The following is a 21,605-nucleotide window of genomic DNA, read 5'->3' as shown; positions in this document are numbered from 1 at the left end:
GTACTCTCTTATTACAATAAAAAAGTGCAGGTACTTAGTACACGTGAGTACTGTAGGAAGCTGGCCTGGTGTGTGGTGGACACCTATGGTGTTGGCCAGGGGCGTAGGAGACAGTAAATTTCTGGGGGGGACAGGGACAGCCTTGGGGACTTTCAATCAACCCTATACAAATCGCTCGTTGTTTACGAACTGCAGGCTCCGATAAATATACACAATCATATATACTGGAAGTGAAATAGGGAGAAAGGAAGGCATGTTTTCACAGTCTGAAAGTATCTTTAATTGTTATTTACATTCACAAAGTAATTAGCTCAAATGTGAAAATAACATGTTGATTAACCTTGCATCTTCATGCACCAAGCAAATAAAGGCAGGAGGGTAAAAAGGAAGAACATGCCCTTTGCGCCCCACACCCACCATGCCCTTCGCCTCATGCCAATTGGAACCGCACTGGAGATATCAAAAGCGATTATGTACAAGAGTTGTAAACTGTGCTCGGAAACCATAGTTCTAATAACACTTCTACTCCTGTGTGTGATCTTGGGCAGCTCAGCTCCACATCAGTCATAACTAGAAGCATTTCAACTGAAGAAGCTCTTGCAGTTAAAGGCTATATGAACATGGATTCTCTAATCTCTGTATAAACTGCAGTCATTAATTTCTTTAGAAACGGCTGTTTGTGATGCACCAAGGCACCGAAGAAAAGACATCGGAAAATGACTATGATAGGGTTATTACAGTCGAGTTCTGACATTACAGTGCCTTCTGCCAGAGCTAGCAGCCAAGGTAAAAGGCAGATCAGGTCACAGAGCATAATTAATGCAGCTGTTTAAAGCAAAAAATTGAATGTTGCTTTTCTTTCTTCTGCTCTACTTTAATAGCTTGGAATGACAGAAGCTATGCACTAAGGTTTTAAGGAAAGTTGGTAGTGTGACCATGTATTATATTGGGTAAAATACCCCTGGCATACATAAGGATATTGCAAGTCACCTTGAAGATCATACATTATAAACAAGCATTGGCAAAGCCAATAGGTCTCGCCTATGCAAGTTCTATTGCCTTTGCCAATGTGTTTTAGCCATGCTGTACACTAGTGAGACTACTATTCAGCATGGCTCAAATTTAATGGCATAAAGGAGAATGATGTGTCATCGACTGGTGTGGCGTAGTGTCATGTAGTAAGTAGAGTGTCCTAAAATGGAGCAGTAAACTAACTTTAAAGGAACAGGGGTCCCTTGAATAAAATGCAACACCACTCCCATAAACAATGATATTAAAGTAGTATGCAAATGGAATGTTTCATACATTTATTCAATCAAAATATAAAAGATCAAATGTACTGGGAAACCATCAACAGGGGAAATCGAGAAAGACTGGTATTCGGGCATTACACAAGTTATCTGGATGACCCAATGTCACCAATTACAAGAAAAATTTAAAAAGTAACCTATATAGTACAGGGGTTTAGAGGAGGCTGGCCTGGTTTGTATTGGGTACCTATGGTACTTACACCTTATACCAGGCCCAGTTATCCCTTATTAGTGAAATGTAGGCAGTGTCTAGAAGCCAGGCTCTCTAGGGGTAGCTGTAGCCAAGGCTTATCTAGGAGACATGCAAAGCTAATGCAATACCGCTGTAGTCACACAGCACTCACACACATGAAAGAAAATACTGAGTGTTACAAAAATAAAGGTACTTTATTTTAGTGACACAAATGCCAAAAATACCATAGAAACTATACTCCCTTAGGAGGTAAGTAATACACCAATTATATACACAAGTATGCAGCAATAGCAATAAAACCAGTTAGAAAAGTGCAATTAGTGAAAATCACAATGGTTAGAAATGGGCATAGGGGAAACACAAACCATATACTAAGAAAGTAGAATGCGAATGTCGGTTTTCCACCTAGGCAAGTGTGGCGTGTAGAGGGGCGCTGGGAGTATTCGAAAACACCAAAGGTAAGTAATAGAACCCACCTCAGAGCCCAGGAAAGCAAGAGTAAATCACAGTAACTTTCCTAGAACACACAAGAACACGAGAAAGAAGATAATGCAAGAACCAGAAGATACTTCAAGACACAAAGGGTGGATTCCTGGACCTAAAGACCTGTGGAAGAATGGGATTAGGTCCAAGAAGCACAGAAGAGTACAGGGAGGACAGGAGCCCCTGATAACCCGAATCAAGGTGCAAAAGAAGAACCACTGGTGAAGAACAACAGTCAGTACTGAACCCAAGAAGATGGATGCGGGTTCCTGGTTGGTGCAGATGATATCCCACACTGGATGGATGATTGCAGTCTGGTTTGCGTTGCTGGATTCCACCAACAAACCTTGGCACACGCAAAGCTCACGATTAGAAAAATGGCAGTGCCTGGGACCAGGAGGGACCTGGTTGACTCTACCCAGGAGGAGGAGTCAGAGGGGGCTCTCAGCAACTCATAGAGCCCAGAGAAGACCAGCCAATGCACACAGGAGTCCTCCAGCACAGGGACAAATGAGTTGCAAAAGGAGGCCCATGCAGCACAAAAACAAAGGATCCCACACCGCCAGAGAACCACTCAGGAAGCTGTGCATTGCAGGAAGGAGTGCTGGGGGCCAGAGTTACATTGTGCACAAAGAATTTCATAGAGGAATGCCAACAAGCCTTGGCAACTGAAAAACACGTGGTGAACAGGGTTACTGTCTTGCGTGGGAAGGCAAGCTCTTACCTCCACCAAAGTTGAACAGTAGGACGGCCAGACCATCGGGACCACTTCAGTCCACCACCCGTGATGTAGGATCCATGCAACTCAACAGGAGAGGGGACCCAAGCAGATGGTCGTCGTTGCAGAGAGGTGCCTGCTGAAGCAGGGGAGTGACTCCTTCACTCCAAGGGAGATTCGTTCATTCTTCTGGTGCAGGCTGAAGACAGGCTGTCCTGTGAGGATGCACGACCGGGAAACAGTTGCATTTCCTGGTAAGAGCTGAAGATACAATGTTGCAGAAGTTGTCTTTGCTTCGTTGTTGCAGTTTGTGGAGTTCCTGGAGGGTCCAGATGCAGTTTCTTCAGTGAGAAGGTGAAGTAAAGGATGCAGAGGATTTCTGCTGGAGTCTTGCAATCCGAATCTGAAGAACCTCCCAAAGAAGAGACCCTAAATAGCCATGAAAGGGGGATTGGTCAGCTAAACAGGTAAGCACCTATCAGGGGACGGCTCTGACACCACCTGCTGGCACTGGCCACTCAGATGCTCCCAGAGTTCGCTGCCAACTAGGAATCCAAGATGGCAAAACACAGGGACCCTCTGGAGGAGCTCTGAGCACCACACCTGGGGTGGTGATGGACAGGGGAGTGGTCACTCCCCTTTCCTTTGTCCAGTTTCGTGCCAGAGCAGGGACTGGGGGTACCTGAACCGGTGTAGACTGGATTATGCAAGGAGGGCACCAAATGTGCCCTTCAAAGCATTTCCAGTGGCCTGGGGAAGGAAGCTACTCCTCCCAAGCCTGTAACTCCTATTTCCAAAGGGAGAGGGTGTAACACCTCTCTCCCAAAGGAAATCCTTTGTTCTACCTTCCTGGGCTTGAGCTTCTCAAGCAACAGGAGGGCAGAAACCTGTCTGAGAGGTGGCAGCAGCTGGGGCTGTCTGTAAAACCTCAGAAGGATGGAATGGCAGTACTGGGGGTCCTCTAAAGAGCCCCGAGAGTGCATGAAATCACACAACCAATGCTTGCAAAAGCCTTGGATTATGATTCCAACATGTTTGATACTAAACATACCGATGTTCGGAGTTACCATTATGTAGCTGGGAATAGGTAGTGACCTATTTCAAGTACACGTGTAAAATGGCATCCCCACACTCAGGAAGTCTGGGAAAATGGTCCTGGAGGTCGTGGGGGCACCTCTGCTAGTGCAGGGGTGCCCTCACACACAGTTACTCTGCACCCTGCCCTCAGGGCTGGAGGGCCTGCTATAGGGGTGACTTATAAGTGACCTGGTGCAGTGTAACTGGCAGTGAAAGGGTGCATGCACCTTTTCACGCAGGCTGCAATGGCAGTCCTGCAGAAGCCTTTGCATGGGCTCCCTATCGGTGGCAAAAGAAATGCTGCAGCCCATAGGGAGCTCCTGGAACCCCAATGCCCTGGGTACCTAAGTACCATATACTAGGGACTTATAAGGGGGCACCAGTATGCCAATTTTGGGTGAAATACTGGGTTACCAGTATGCAACAACCATAATTTAAAGGAGAGAGCATAACTACTGGGGTCCTGATTAGCAGGATCCCAGTAGACACACTCAAACAAACTGGCAAACAGGCCAAATGTGGGGGTAACCAAGCTAGAAAGAGGCTACTTTCCTACAAGATTAGCATCCACAATAATGATTTAAAAGCTTTTATACACCGACTTTTACATGAATGACTCAAATAGTGAATCAAGAAGTCATTAGCTCATAGTACCTATGCTTATGCCAACTTATGTACAATATCACAAATTCAAGTCAAGGTACTTTGGCCGAAGATATTTCGATCCCCTAGACAAGTATCAGGATCATCCTAAGCCTTCATTAAGCTTGAGTTAAAAGGGTTACAGAGTGCTTGTAACCAAAACGGCGAAAATAAATCGGACTCACTTCTCATATGAGTGAGAAGGCAATCAATGGAGATCTGAATCTCTAATCAAGCGCCAATGCCATAAAGTAGTAGTAGAGTGGATTAGTGTCACAGTGTAATAGAGTGTCATAGAGTGGAAAGGCATAAGGAAGAGTGAACTGGAGTAGAGTGAAGGTAAGTAATGTGAAGTGGCATAGAGAAAGTTGGGTAGAGTGTTACAGTGAACATAGTACATTGTTGTATAGTGGAGTGGCATAGAGGGTTGTGCAGTGGTGTTGAGTATAGTATCGTAGATTGAAGTGGCATAGAGTGGTGTGGAGTGGCATACAGTGGAGTAAAGTGGAATGGAGTGGCGTAGAGGGAGTTGTGTAGGGAGTTACAGAGTGGAGAAAGTGTTAGTTTAATGGAATAGAGTGTCAGAGTCTAGTATCATGGAGTGTAATGTCAGAGTGAAGTGTCATAGAGTGGAGTTGGGTGGTCTAGAGTGAAGTGGCATAGAGTACAGTGGTGCAAAGTAGATTGCTGTAGAGTGTAGTGGTATAGAGTGCATTGGTTTTGAGTAAAGTGGTGTAGAGTGCATTGGCGAGTACTGCACTGGTTTAGCGTACAGTGCAGTAGCGTAGAGTGGTGAAGAGTAGAGGGGAGCAGAGTGGAGTGGCACAGCATAGATTGCAGTGGTTCAGAGTGCTGTGTCATAGAGTGATGCGTTGCATGGTAGAGTGGAGTGGTGCAAGGTAGAGTAGACTGGTGTAGAGTGCAGTGGTGGAGTGTAGTGATGCAGAGTAGAGTGGCATAGAGTGTAGCGGCATATAGTACATTGGTCTAGAGTGCAGTAGAGTGGCATATAGTTGAGCGGTGCAGAGTAGAGTGCCGTGGTGCAGAGTAGAGAGGAGTATAGTTCAGTGGCAGAGTACAGTGTTGCAGAGTACAGTGTCATAAAGGACAGTGGTGTTGAGTAGAGTGGCATAGAGTGTAGTGGCATATAGTACATTGGTGTAGAGTGCAGTAGAGTGGCATATAGTTGAGCGGTGCAGAGTAGAGAGGAGTATAGTTCAGAGGCAGAGTGCATTGTTGCAGAGTAAAGTGTCATAAAGGGCAGTGCTGTTGAGTAGAGTGGCATAGAATGCATTGGTGTAGAGGGCAGTGATGTAGAGTGATGCAGAGTAGAGAATAGTGGCGTAGAGTACAGTGGTGCAGAGTACAATAGAGTGGCATTGAGTGCAGTGGCATTGAGTGGATTGCTGCAGAGTACAGTATAGTGGTGGAGGGTAGATTGTTGCAGAGTGGGGCATAGTGATGTAGAGTGCAGTAGCATAGAGCGGTGCAGAGCAGATTGGAGTGGCGCAGGGTACATTGGCGTGGTGCAGGATAGATTAGACTGGCATAGCATAGAGTAGAGTTGCGTAGATTGCAGTGGCATAGAGGAGCTGATTTTAAAGAAGAGTGAGGTGTCCTACAGTGGAGTGGTGTAGAGTAGATTAGAGTGCAGTGGTGCAGAAAAGAGTGCAGTGGGACAGAGTACAGTGGCATTGAATGCAGTGGTGCAGAGTAGAGTGGCGTGGAGTTCAGTGGCATAAAGTGCACTGTTGCGGATTAGAGGGTCGCAGAGTACAGTGGTGTATTGTAGAGTGACAGAGTGCAGTGGCATAGAGTGCTGTGGCATTGAAAGCAGTGGAATAGAGTGCTGTGGTGCAGAGTAGATTGGCATAGAGTGCAGTGGGATGGAGTGCATTGGTTTTGAGTAAAGTGGTGAACAGTGCACATGCAGGGGCGTAGTGTACAATGGTTAGAGTAGAATAGCATAGATTGCAGTGGCGTGGTGTAGAGTGGAGTGGTACAGCATAGATTGCAGTGGCGTAGAGTTGCACAGAGTGGAGAAAAGTGGTGTAGGGTGCAGTGGCATAGGGTAGATTGTTTCAGAGTAGAGTGAAGAAAAGATAGCGAAAATATAATATACTTCAATATGCTTAAGCATGTAACGATAACAACAACATAAATAATAACGCTAGGCATAACAGCCCAAAATGAAATATGGCTTCTCCCTGTTAGCCACGCTGTAATCAAGCGCTTCATTACCTAGAAAACAAAACATTAAACATAAATGTTAGAAATATATACCCTTCTAATAGCTAAATTGTTGTGTGAAAAGGTAAAATCTGGGCTCAATCTCGACTTCACTGTTTCACCAACTGGTGTGATCTTGGGCAAATACAAAAATTGTCTTTCACAGAGTCTCCTTTCTAGCCTGCAGGTGTCAGGCTGAGTGGGACTCTGTTCTCTCTTTAGATCTTCCTCATTGTCGTGCAGCTCCTCTTGAAGGCCTCCTGCAGTGTCCTCTTCAAGACGCAGCAGGTGATGCAGACAGTAATCATCCAAAACTCTTTTCTCCTCCTCGTGCCCTTTGTTCTTATGAGCACCCTTCATGCCCACAGCTGTTAACAGGACAAATAAAAGGGCAGAGGGCGCAGGGGGCCTCCTGACTCACCTTCATTCTGTTACCATCAGATCGGAGGATGGTCGGTACAGGGTTATTATAAGTAGCGCTTTTGTGCGCTAATGGCCCTCTGAATAATAGATGTGAGGGGAAATTATTGTGTCCCCTTGTCCCCCCCACCTTCGTCCCCCGTGTCCCCCACCCTCCAAAATCTGGGGGAATACATCCCCCGCGTCCCCCACACTTCCTACGCCCATGGTGTTGGCACCTAATACCAGGTCCAGGCAACACTTATTAGTGAATGTAGGCAGTGCTTAGGAAGACAGGGCTCTTTAGAGGTAGCTGTGGATGAGCAGCCAAGACTTATCTACAAGACATGCAAAGCTTATCCGTACCACAATAGTCATACAGCAACTTAACACACAGGAAAGAACCACAGTTTTACAAAAACAAAGTTACTTTATTATAGTAACACAACACTTGATTACTTATAGGCAGTCCCCTAACTGGAGGTAAGTACACACTGTATACACACACACACAGTAATAATGAGTTAGCACAAGAAACAACAAGCATTAGCACAAATTTGTGAAATATAGTTCGGACCATAGGAGGGGACCAAACCATATACTAAAATAGTGGAATGCGAAGTGAAGTCCCCCACCCAAGGATATGGAGTTTTTAAAAGGAAGCTGGAAGAACTAGGGGCCCCAGGAGGTGAGTACCTAAGTGACCCCCAGCGACCAGGAGAGCAGAGATAAGCACCTGGTCTTCCCAAGAACTAACAAGAGGACTTAGAAAAAGGATTTTGCAAGAACAGGACCAGACTAGAAGAAACCAAAAGGTGGATTCCAGTAGAAGAGGACCTGCAAAAGAAGGGGACAGAATCCAGTCCATGATGAAGTGTTGGAGTGGGGGCAGGGGCTACTACCCACCATTCCGTGGATGAAGATCCAGGTCGACGGGGGAAGAAGAAGCCCAGATGTGGAGCCCAGGAGCTGAAGAGGAGTCCTTGGAGTGGTGCAATGGTGTCCCACATCGGTGTTGGGTCGCAGATGGTCAGCAGTATAGGAGAACCACTAACAACCCTTGGCAAATGTAAGTAGAAGCAAAAGAAGAGTTGCAAGGCTGAAGAGAACCAGCAAGGCCCAGGGGACTCGACCCTTGTAGGGGAGTTCAGCTGATCCTCAGCAGTTGAGAGAGCCAGCAGTCACAGCCCCCAGACAACCCACTGACAGCAGGCACAGTAGGTTACAGTGAGACCCAATCAGCCCACCTGGAGAGGATTCCCACATCGCTGGAGCAGGAGAGAGGAGACTGTTCCTGGCAAGGTGAAGTCCTGGAGGCTGGGGCTTCTCGAAGCCTGAAGATTCCTTGGAACAGGAGTCAACAAGCCTTGGTTGCTGCAAGAGTCGCGGTGCACAGGGGTACTGTCCTGCAAAGGACAGACAAGGGCTCACTGTCTCCCAAGTTGGACAGCCAGCAGGGAGGACCAAGGGGACTACTCCAGACTGCCACCAGTGATGCAGGAGCCACGCTGTTCCAGAGGAGAGCAGATCCACGCAGCCGGTCATCATTGCTGTAGGTGCCTGCAGGTGAAGAGGAGTGACTCCTTCACTCCAAGGGAAATTCCTTCTTGCTTCTTGGTGCAGGGTGAAGTCTCACCGACCCCAGAGGATGCACAACTGGAGAAATGTTGCAATTGCTAGAAGGAGCCGGAGAAACAATGTTGCAAGGCAAGGTCTTCTCAGGAGTTGCAGTATTGTCGGTTCCTGAAGAGTCCAGTTGCGGTTCTAGTGGCCAGAAGTAAAAGTAAACGATGCAGAGGAGTCCTGGTGGAGTCTTGCATGTCAAATCTGGGGACCCACCTGCAAGGGAGTCCTTAAATAGTCCTAAATGGGGACTTGGTCACTTTGCATGGTGACCATCTATCAGGAGGGGTCTCTGACATCACCTGCCTGCTCAGATGCTCCCAGGGGCCTCTGCACATCTTGGTTTCAAGATGGAAGAATCGAGTGGCCACCTGGTGGAACTCTGGGCACCACCCCTGGGTTGGTGATGGACAGGGGAGTGGCCACTCCCCTTTCCTTTGTCCAGTTTCACACCAGAGCAGGCGCCTGGGGTCCAAGGGCTGGTGCAAACAAGTTTATGCAAGGAGGGAACCAAAAGTGCCCGTCAGTCAAACTGGTGGCTTGGGGAGACTATCCTTCCCCAGCCTTGTAACACATATTTCCAAGAGAGAGGGTGTTGCCTCCCTCTCCCACAGAAAATCCTTTGTTCTGCCTTCCCCTGCTTGAGCTGGACAAGCAGCAAGAGGGCAGAAACCTGTCTGAGGGGTGGCAGAAGGCCAGGCTTCCTGGAAAACCCTAAAAGACTGGTAGGAGCAATACTGGGGGGTCCTTTAAGGAGCCCCCAGAGTGTATGGAATCACACAACCAATACTGGCATTAGTATTGGGGATATGATTCTGACATGTTTGATACCAAACATGCCCAGGTTCAGAGTTACCATTATGTAGCTAGACACAGGTAGTGTGTCCAGTATATAGGTGCAATGGCTTCCCTGCACTTACGAAGTCCAGTGCAATGCAACTGGAGTTCGCAGGGGCACCGCTGCTCATGCAGGGGTCCCCTCACACGCAGGGCCCTGCACCGTGTCCTCTGGGCTAGGAGGGCCTACCATAGGGGTGGCTTACAGTGAGCTGGTGCAGTGACCTGTGGTGAAAGGGTGCTTCACATTTTCATGCAGACTGCAATGGCAGACCAGCAGACACATTTTGCATGGGCTTTCATGAGTGGCACAATACATGCTGCAGCCAATGGGGGACCCCTGGTGTCCCAATGCCATGGGTACCTAAGTACCATATACTAGGGACTTATAAGGGGACACCAGTATGCCAATTGTGGAGTGCAGAAAGGTCTGAGGCAACCAAATCTGCAGGGAGAGAGCACAATCAATGGGGTCCTGGTTAGCAGGATCCCAGTGAAAACAGTCTAAGCACAGTGATAGCAGACAACAAGTGGGGATAACCATGCCAAAGAGAGGGTACTTTCCTACAAGTCCCAGCTCATTTAAGATACTGCCTGGAGATATTCAGTGGCAACCATGTAAGCATTATTTTTTTCTATCAACTCTTACCCACATAAACTGGCAAAAGATAAAAAGTCATGATAAAGTTACTCTGTCTCTATTAGTCACAAATCAACTGCATTTAAAGATGGCACAGGCTGTTAAAGCACCTGCTGCATAGAGATAGGTTGCAAGGTATTGTACTGGTAAGTTGGCCTTTGCCTAGAGCGCAACTTGGGAATAACCAAATTTTGCACCCCTCTCATTCATCCTCTTTAACGTGTGTTAAAAAAAATGGGAAAGGTAGGGAGAAGGGGAGGGGGAGGGGGAGGGCAAGAGAAATGAGACTCATGAGGAAAAAAACAGTCAAAAATGCAGACAGGGCCATGAGAAGACCTCAGATCAGGTGTTTAAATACATTTTTCTTTGGTGCCATGTGTAGGAGGCTGGACTGGCTTGTAGTGAGTACCTAGGGGTACTTGCACCTTGCACCAGGCCCAGTTATCCCTTATTAGTGTATAGGGTGTCTAGCAGCTTAGGCTGATAGATAATGGTAGCTTAGCAGAGCAGCTTAGGCTGAACTAGGAGATGTGTGAAGCTACTACAGTACCACTTAGTGTCATATGCACAATATCATAAGAAAACACAATACACAGTTATACTAAAAATAAAGGTACTTTATTTTTATGACAATATGCCAAAGTATCTCAGAGTGTACCCTCAGTGAGAGGATAGGAAATATACACAAGATATATATACACAATACCAAAAATATGCAGTATAGTCTTATAAAACAGTGCAAACAATGTATAGTTACAATAGGATGCAATGGAGACACATAGGGATAGGGGCAACACAAACCATATACTCCAGAAGTGGAATGCGAACCACGAATGGACCCCAAACCTATGTGACCTTGTAGAGGGTCGCTGGGACTATTAGAAAATAGTGAGGGTTAGAAAAATAGCCCACCCCAAGACCCTGAAAAGTGAGTGCAAAGTGCACTAAAGTTCCCCAAAGGACAAAGAAGTCGTGATAGGGGAATAAGGCAGGAAAGACACAAACCAACAATGCAACAACGCTGGATTTCCAATCTGGGGTACCTGTGGAACAAGGGGACCAAGTCCAAAAGTCACAAGCAAGTCGGAGATGGGCAGATGCCCAGGAAATGCCAGCTGCGGGTGCAAAGAAGCTTCAACTGGACTGAAGAAGCTGCGGTTTCTGCAGGAACGCAAAGGGCTAGAGACTTCCCCTTTGGAGGACGGATCCCTCTCGCCTTGTAGAGTCGTGCAGAAGTGTTTTCCCGCCGAAAGAACGCCAACAAGCCTTGCTAGCTGCAAATTGTGCGGTTAGCGTTTTTGGACGCTGCTGCGGCCCAGGAGGGACCAGGAGGTCGCAAATTGGACCAGGAGGTAGAGGGGACGTCGAGCAAGACAAGGAGCCCTCTTAGCAGCAGGTAGCATCCTTCCCCAGCCTTGTAACACATATTTCCAAGAGAGAGGGTGTTGCCTCCCTCTCCCACAGGAAATCCTTTGTTCTGCCTTCCCCTGCTTGAGCTGGACAAGCAGCAAGAGGGCAGAAACCTGTCTGAGGGGTGGCAGAAGGCCAGGCTTCCTGGAAAACCCTAAAAGACTGGTAGGAGCAATACTGGGGGGTCCTTTAAGGAGCCCCCAGAGTGTATGGAATCACACAACCAATACTGGCATTAGTATTGGGGATATGATTCTGACATGTTTGATACCAAACATGCCCAGGTTCAGAGTTACCATTATGTAGCTAGACACAGGTAGTGTGTCCAGTATATAGGTGCAATGGCTTCCCTGCACTTACGAAGTCCAGTGCAATGCAACTGGAGTTCGCAGGGGCACCGCTGCTCATGCAGGGGTCCCCTCACACACAGGGCCCTGCACCGTGTCCTCTGGGCTAGGAGGGCCTACCATAGGGGTGGCTTACAGTGAGCTGGTGCAGGTGAAAGGGTGCTTCACATTTTCATGCAGACTGCAATGGCAGACCAGCAGACACATTTTGCATGGGCTTTCATGAGTGGCACAATACATGCTGCAGCCAATGGGGGACCCCTGGTGTCCCAATGCCATGGGTACCTAAGTACCATATACTAGGGACTTATAAGGGGACACCAGTATGCCAATTGTGGAGTGCAGAAAGGTCTGAGGCAACCAAATCTGCAGGGAGAGAGCACAATCAATGGGGTCCTGGTTAGCAGGATCCCAGTGAAAACAGTCTAAGCACAGTGATAGCAGACAACAAGTGGGGATAACCATGCCAAAGAGAGGGTACTTTCCTACAAGTCCCAGCTCATTTAAGATACTGCCTGGAGATATTCAGTGGCAACCATGTAAGCATTATTTTTTTCTATCAACTTTTACCCACATAAACTGGCAAAAGATAAAAAGTCATGATAAAGTTACTCTGTCTCTATTAGTCACAAATCAACTGCATTTAAAGATGGCACAGGCTGTTAAAGCACCTGCTGCATAGAGATAGGTTGCAAGGTATTGTACTGGTAAGTTGGCCTTTGCCTAGAGCGCAACTTGGGAATAACCAAATTTTGCACCCCTCTCATTCATCCTCTTTAACGTGTGTTAAAAAAAATGGGAAAGGTAGGGAGAAGGGGAGGGGGAGGGGGAGGGCAAGAGAAATGAGACTCATGAGGAAAAAAACTGTCAAAAATGCAGACAGGGCCATGAGAAGACCTCAGATCAGGTGTTTAAATACATTTTTCTTTGGTGCCATGTGTAGGAGGCTGGACTGGCTTGTAGTGAGCACCTAGGGGTACTTGCACCTTGCACCAGGCCCAGTTATCCCTTATTAGTGTATAGGGTGTCTAGCAGCTTAGGCTGATAGATAATGGTAGCTTAGCAGAGCAGCTTAGGCTGAACTAGGAGACGTGTGAAGCTACTACAGTACCACTTAGTGTCATATGCACAATATCATAAGAAAACACAATACACAGTTATACTAAAAATAAAGGTACTTTATTTTTATGACAATATGCCAAAGTATCTCAGAGTGTACCCTCAGTGAGAGGATAGGAAATATACACAAGATATATATACACAATACCACAAATATGCAGTATAGTCTTATAAAACAGTGCAAACAATGTATAGTTACAATAGGATGCAATGGAGACACATAGGGATAGGGGCAACACAAACCATATACTCCAGAAGTGGAATGCGAACCACGAATGGACCCCAAACCTATGTGACCTTGTAGAGGGTCGCTGGGACTATTAGAAAATAGTGAGGGTTAGAAAAATAGCCCACCCCAAGACCCTGAAAAGTGAGTGCAAAGTGCACTAAAGTTCCCCAAAGGACAAAGAAGTCGTGATAGGGGAATAAGGCAGGAAAGACACAAACCAACAATGCAACAACGCTGGATTTCCAATCTGGGGTACCTGAGGAACAAGGGGACCAAGTCCAAAAGTCACAAGCAAGTCGGAGATGGGCAGATGCCCAGGAAATGCCAGCTGCGGGTGCAAAGAAGCTTCAACTGGACTGAAGAAGCTGCGGTTTCTGCAGGAACGCAAAGGGCTAGAGACTTCCCCTTTGGAGGACGGGTCCCTCTCGCCTTGTAGAGTCGTGCAGAAGTGTTTTCCCGCCGAAAGAACGCCAACAAGCCTTGCTAGCTGCAAATTGTGCGGTTAGCGTTTTTGGACGCTGCTGCGGCCCAGGAGGGACCAGGAGGTCGCAAATTGGACCAGGAGGTAGAGGGGACGTCGAGCAAGACAAGGAGCCCTCTTAGCAGCAGGTAGCATCCTTCCCCAGCCTTGTAACACATATTTCCAAGAGAGAGGGTGTTGCCTCCCTCTCCCACAGGAAATCCTTTGTTCTGCCTTCCCCTGCTTGAGCTGGACAAGCAGCAAGAGGGCAGAAACCTGTCTGAGGGGTGGCAGAAGGCCAGGCTTTCTGGAAAACCCTAAAAGACTGGTAGGAGCAATACTGGGGGTCCTTTAAGGAGCCCCCAGAGTGTATGGAATCACACAACCAATACTGGCATTAGTATTGGGGATATGATTCTGACATGTTTGATACCAAACATGCCCAGGTTCAGAGTTACCATTATGTAGCTAGACACAGGTAGTGTGTCCAGTATATAGGTGCAATGGCTTCCCTGCACTTACGAAGTCCAGTGCAATGCAACTGGAGTTCGCAGGGGCACCGCTGCTCATGCAGGGGTCCCCTCACACACAGGGCCGTGCACCGTGTCCTCTGGTCTAGGAGGGCCTACTATAGGGGTGGCTTACAGTGAGCTGGTGCAGTGACCTGTGGTGAAAGGGTGCTTCACATTTTCATGCAGACTGCAATGGCAGACCAGCAGACACATTTTGCATGGGCTTTCATGAGTGGCACAATACATGCTGCAGCCAATGGGGGACCCCTGGTGTCCCAATGCCATGGGTACCTAAGTACCATATACTAGGGACTTACAAGGGGACACCAGTATGCCAATTGTGGAGTGCAGAAAGGTCTGAGGCAACCAAATCTGCAGGGAGAGAGCACAATCAATGGGGTCCTGGTTAGCAGGATCCCAGTGAAAACAGTCTAAGCACAGTGATAGCAGACAACAAGTGGGGATAACCATGCCAAAGAGAGGGTACTTTCCTACAAGTCCCAGCTCATTTAAGATACTGCCTGGAGATATTCAGTGGCAACCATGTAAGCATTATTTTTTTCTATCAACTCTTACCCACATAAACTGGAAAAAGATAAAAAGTCATGATAAAGTTACTCTGTCTCTATTAGTCACAAATCAACTGCATTTAAAGATGGCACAGGCTGTTAAAGCACCTGCTGCATAGAGATAGGTTGCAAGGTATTGTACTGGTAAGTTGGCCTTTGCCTAGAGCGCAACTTGGGAATAACCAAATTTTGCACCCCTCTCATTCATCCTCTTTAACGTGTGTTAAAAAAAATGGGAAAGGTAGGGAGAAGGGGAGGGGGAGGGCAAGAGAAATGAGACTCATGAGGAAAAAAACAGTCAAAAATGCAGACAGGGCCATGAGAAGACCTCAGATCAGGTGTCTAAATACATTTTTCTTTGGTGCCATGTGTAGGAGGCTGGACTGGCTAGTAGTGAGTACCTAGGGGTACTTGCACCTTGCACCAGGCCCAGTTATCCCTTATTAGTGTATAGGGTGTCTAGCAGCTTAGGCTGATAGATAATGGTAGCTTAGCAGAGCAGCTTAGGCTGAACTAGGAGACGTGTGAAGCTACTACAGTACCACTTAGTGTCATATGCACAATATCATAAGAAAACACAATACACAGTTATACTAAAAATAAAGGTACTTTATTTTTATGACAATATGCCAAAGTATCTCAGAGTGTACCCTCAGTGAGAGGATAGGAAATATACACAAGATATATATACACAATACCAAAAATATGCAGTATAGTCTTATAAAACAGTGCAAACAATGTATAGTTACAATAGGATGCAATGGAGACACATAGGGATAGGGGCAACACAAACCATATACTCCAGAAGTGGAATGCGAACCACGAATGGACCCCAAACCTATGTGACCTTGTAGAGGGTCGCTGGGACTATTAGAAAATAGTGAGGGTTAGAAAAATAGCCCACCCCAAGACCCTGAAAAGTGAGTGCAAAGTGCACTAAAGTTCCCCAAAGGACAAAGAAGTCGTGATAGGGGAATAAGGCAGGAAAGACACAAACCAACAATGCAACAACGCTGGATTTCCAATCTGGGGTACCTGTGGAACAAGGGGACCAAGTCCAAAAGTCACAAGCAAGTCGGAGATGGGCAGATGACCAGGAAATGCCAGCTGCGGGTGCAAAGAAGCTTCAACTGGACTGAAGAAGCTGCAGTTTCTGCAGGAACGCAAAGGGCTAGAGACTTCCCCTTTGGAGGACGGGTCCCTCTCGCCTTGTAGAGTTGTGCAGAAGTGTTTTCCCGCCGAAAGAACGCCAACAAGCCTTGCTAGCTGCAAATTGTGCGGTTAGCGTTTTTGGATGCTGCTGCGGCCCAGGAGGGACCAGGAGGTCGCAAATTGGACCAGGAGGTAGAGGGGACGTCGAGCAAGACAAGGAGCCCTCTTAGCAGCAGGTAGCTCCCAGAGAAGTGCCAGAAACAAGCACTACGAGGATGCGTGAAACGGTGCTCACCCGAAGTCACACAAAGGAGTCCCACGTCGCCGGAGACCAACTTAGAAAGTCGTGCAATGCAGGTTAGAGTGCCGTGGACCCAGGCTTGGCTGTGCACGAAGGATTTCCGCCGGAAGTGCACAGGGGCCGGAGTAGCTGCAAAAGTCGCGGTTCCCAGCAATGCAGTCTAGCGAGGTGAGGCAAGGACTTACCTCCACCAAACTTGGACTGAAGAGTCACTGGACTGTGGGAGTCACTTGGACAGAGTTGCTGGATTCGAGGGACCTCGCTCGTCGTGCTGAGAGGAGACCCAAGGGACCGGTAATGCAGCTTTTTGGTGCCTGCGGTTGCAGGGGGACGATTCCGTCGACCCACGGGAGATTTCTTCGGAGCTTCTAGTGCAGAGAGGAGGCAGACTACCCCCACAGCATGCACCACCAGGAAAACAGTCGAGAAGGCGGCAGGATCAGCGTTACAGAGTTGCAGTAGTCGTCTTAGCTACTATGTTGCAGTTTTGCAGGCTTCCAGGCGGTCAGCAGTCGATTCCTTGGTAGAAGGTGAAGAGAGAGATGCAGAGGAACTCGGATGAGCTCTTGCATTCGTTATCTAAGGAATCCCAAGAGACAGAGACCCTAAATAGCCAGAAAAGAGGGTTTGGCTACCTAGGAGAGAGGATAGGCTAGCAACACCTGAAGGAGCCTATCACAAGGAGTCTCTGACGTCACCTGGTGGCACCCGACACTCAGAGCAGTCCAGTGTGCCAGCAGCACCTCTGTTTCCAAGATGGCAGAGGTCTGGAGCACACTGGAGGAGCTCTGGACACCTCCCAGGGGAGGTGCAGGTCAGGGGAGTGGTCACTCCCCTTTCCTTTGTCCAGTTTCGCGCCAGAGCAGGGCTAAGGGGTCCCCTGAACCGGTGTAGACTGGCTTATGCAGAATTGGGCACATCTGTGCCCAAGAAAGCATTTCCAGAGGCTGGGGGAGGCTACTCCTCCCCTGCCTTCACACCATTTTCCAAAGGGAGAGGGTGTAACACCCTCTCTCAGAGGAAGTCCTTTGTTCTGCCATCCTGGGCCAGGCCTGGCTGGACCCCAGGAGGGCAGCTGCCTGTCTGAGGGGTTGGCAGCAGCAGCAGCTGCAGTGAAACCCCGGGAAAAGCAGTTTGGCAGTACCAGGGTCTGTGCTACAGACCACTGGGATCATGGGATTGTGCCAACTATGCCAGGATGGTATAGAGGGGGCAATTCCATGATCATAGACATATTACATGGCCATATTCGGAGTTACCATTGTGAAGCTACATATAGGTAGTGACCTATATGTAGTGCACGCGTGTAATGGTGTCCCCGCACTCACAAAGTCCGGGGAATTGGCCCTGAACAATGTGGGGGCACCTTGGCTAGTGCCAGGGTGCCCTCACACTAAGTAACTTAGCACCCAACCTTTACCAGGTAAAGGTTAGACATATAGGTGACTTATAAGTTACTTAAGTGCAGTGTAAAATGGCTGTGAAATAACGTGTGCGTTATTTCACTCAGGCTGCAGTGGCAGGCCTGTGTAAGAATTGTCAGAGCTCCCTATGGGTGGCAAAAGAAATGCTGCAGCCCATAGGGATCTCCTGGAACCCCAATACCCTGGGTACCTCAGTACCATATACTAGGGAATTATAAGGGTGTTCCAGTAAGCCAATGTAAATTGGTCAAATTGGTCACTAGCCTGTCAGTGACAATTTGAAAGAAATGAGAGAGCATAACCACTGAGGTTCGGATTAGCAGAGCCTCAGTGAGACAGTTAGTCACTACACAGGTAACACATTCAGGCACACTTATGAGCACTGGGGCCCTGGTGAACAGGGTCCCAGTGACACATACAACTAAAACAACATATATACAGTGAAAAATGGGGGTAACATGCCAGGCAAGATGGTACTTTCCTACACAACCCCCCCCCCAAACGAAGGACAATAAGACTAGCCATGACCTGATGAGTCTTCATTGTCTAAGTGGAAATATCTGGAGAGTCCATCTGCATTGGAGTGGCTACTCCCAGGTCTATGTTCCACTGTATAGTCCATTCCCTGTAGGGATATGGACCACCTCAACAATTTAGGATTTTCACCTTTCATTTGATTTAGCCAAAGTAGAGGTTTGTGGTCTGTCTGAACAATGAAGTGAGTGCCAAACAGGTATGGCCTCAACTTCTTCAGAGCCCAGACCACAGCAAAGGCCTCCCTCTCAATGGCAGACCAACGCTTTTCTCTAGGGGTCAACCTCCTACTAATAAAAGCAACAGGTTGATCCTGGCCCTCAGAATTAAGTTGTGATAGGACTGCCCCTACTCCTAATTCAGATGCATCAGTTTGGACATAGAATTTTTTAGAGTAACAAGGGCTTTTCAGGACAGGTGCAGAGCACATGGCCTGCTTCAGCTCCTCAAAAGCTTTCTGACAGCTAGCTGTCCACAATACCTTTTTAGGCATCTTTTTGGATGTGAGGTCATTAAGAGGGGCTGCAATGGAGCCATAGTTCTTAATGAACCTCCTGTAATACCCAGTGAGGCCTAGGAAGGCTCTCACCTGAGTCTGAGTGGTAGGGGGAACCCAATCTATAATAGTTTGGATTTTCCCCTGTAGTGGTGGAATCTGTTCCCCACCAACAAGGTGTCCCAGATAAACCACCTTCCCCTGCCCTATCTGGCACTTTGAAGCCTTGATAGTGAGGCCTGCCTTTTGCAGGGCCTCCAAAACTTTCCATAGGTGGACCAGGTGATCATCCCAGCTGGAGCTAAAGACAGCTATATCATCCAAATATGCTGCACTGAAAGCTTCCAGCCCTTGTAGGACTGTGTTCACCAACCTCTGAAAAGCAGCAGGTGCATTTTTCAATCCAAAAGGCATTACAGTAAACTGGTAATGGCCTCCAATGGTTGAAAATGCAGTTTTAGGTTTAGCATCTTCTGACAATTTGATCTGCCAATACCCTGCAGTCAAATCAAAAGTGCTTAGATACTTGGCAGATGCCAGTGTATCTATGAGCTCATCTGCCCTGGGTATAGGGTGAGCATCAGTTTTGGTTACAAGGTTGAGACCTCTATAGTCTACACAAAACCGCATTTCCGTCTTTCCATCTTTGGAATGGGGTTTTGGTACAAGTACCACAGGAGAAGCCCATGGACTTTCAGAGTGCTCAACCACTCCCAGCTCTAACATTTTCTGCACCTCTTGCTTTATGCAGTCCCTGACATGGTCAGGCTGCCTATAGATCTTACTTTTGACAGGTAAACTGTCTCCAGTATCTATAGTGTGCTCACACCAAGAAGTGGTACCTGGCACAGTAGAGAAGAGTTCAGAGAATTGATCTAGGAGGTTTATGCAATGGTCTTTCTGCTCAGCAGTAAGACAATCAGCCAAAACTACCCCTTCCACAAGAGCATCTTGTTCTGTGGAAGAGAAGAGATCAGGTAGAGGATCACTGTCTTCTTCCTGTCCCTCATCAGTTGCCATGAGCAGGGTGAGATCAGCCCTGTCATAGTAGGGTTTCAGGCGATTGACATGGAGCACCCTAAGGGGACTCTCCTGGCAGTGCCTAAGTCAACTAAGTAGGTGACTTCACCCTTCTTTTCAACAATTATGTGGGGTCCACTCCATTTATCTTGGAGTGCTCTTGGGGCCACAGGCTCCAAGACCCACACTTTCTGCCCTGGTTGGTACTGAACCAAAACAGCCTTCTGATCATGCCATTGCTTCTGGAGCTCTTGGCTGGCCTGAAGGTTTTTACTGGCCTTTTTCATATACTCAGCCATCCTTGATCTGAGGCCAAGTACATAATCCACAATATCTTGCTTAGGAGCTTTTAAAGGTTGTTCCCAACCCTCCTTTACAAGTGTGAGTGGACCCCTAACAAGGTGTCCAAAAAGAAGTTCAAAGGGGCTGAAGCCCACTCCTTTCTGGGGTACCTCCCTGTAGGCAAAAAGGAGGCATGGTAACAGGATATCCCATCTCCTGCGGAGTTTTTCAGGGAGACCCATAATCATGCCTTTGAGAGTTTTATTAAATCTCTCCACCAGTCCATTTGTTTGTGGATGATAGGGTGTAGTGAACTTGTAAGTTACACCACACTCCTTCCACATGGCCTTTAAGTATGCAGACATGAAATTGCCTCCTCTGTCTGATACTACTTCCTTTGGGAAGCCCACCCTGGAAAATATTCCCAGGAGGGCCTTTGCCACTGCAGGAGCTGTAGTGGTCCTTAAAGGAATTGCTTCAGGATATCTTGTGGCATGGTCCACTACCACCAAGATAAACCTATTGCCTGAAGCAGTAGGAGGGTCAAGGGGGCCAACTATGTCAACCCCTACCCTTTCAAAGGGTACCCCAACCACAGGCAGTGGAATAAGGGGTGCCTTTGGAGTGCCACCTGTTTTGCCACTGGCTTGACAGGTTTCACAGGACTTACAAAAATCTTTTGTGTCCTCAGACATCCTAGGCCAATGAAACAAGGGAACCAATCTGTCCCAAGTTTTCATTTGTCCTAGGTGCCCAGCTAGGGGAATGTCGTGTGCAAGAGTTAGGAGGAACTTTCTGTACTCCTGAGGGATCACTAATCTCCTGGCAGTTCCAGGTTTAGGATCCCTTGCCTCAGTGTACAAGAGGTTGTCCTCCCAGTAAACTCTGTGAGAGTCACTGACATCCCCATTAGCCTGTTTGACAGCTTGCTGTCTTAGACCCTCTAATGTGGGACAGGTTTGCTGTGCCACACTCATCTCCTCCCTGGCAGGCCCCCCTTCACCCAAAAGCTCAGCAGTGTCTGCTTGAAGCTCCTCTGGTGTAGGTTCTGCACAGGGAGGGAATTCTTCTTCCTCTGAAGTTGAATCCACTGTAGAGGGAGGGATAGTAGGAAGTGGTTTGCTTCTACTAGCCCTAGCTCTAGGGAGCACTTGGTCCATTGTTCCAGGATCCAAGCTTCCCTGTCCTTTTTGCTTTTTGGCCTGAGCCCTTGTCAAAGCAAATATATGCCCTGGGATGCCCAGCATTGCTGCATGGGCCTCCAACTCCACATCTGACCAAGCTGATGTCTCCAAATCATTCCCTAATAGACAGTCTACAGGTAAATCTGAAGCTACCACAACTTTCTTTGGACCAGTAACCCCCCCCCCAGTTGAGATTTACAACAGCCATGGGGTGGCTAAGTGTGTTGTTGTGAGCATCGGTTACTTGGTACTGGTGACCAAGTAGGTGTTGTTCAGGGTGGACCAGTTTCTCTATGACCATAGTCACACTGGCTCCAGTGTCCCTGTAGGCCTGAACCTCAACACCATTTATTAGGGGTAGCTGCTTGTACTTATCCATATTAAGGGGACAAGCAACTAAGGTGGCTAAATCAAT

This window comes from Pleurodeles waltl, chromosome 9, assembly GCF_031143425.1.
Source record: "Pleurodeles waltl isolate 20211129_DDA chromosome 9, aPleWal1.hap1.20221129, whole genome shotgun sequence".
Taxonomy (NCBI): Eukaryota; Metazoa; Chordata; class Amphibia; order Caudata; family Salamandridae; genus Pleurodeles; species Pleurodeles waltl.
This window is presented reverse-complemented; position numbering follows the sequence as displayed.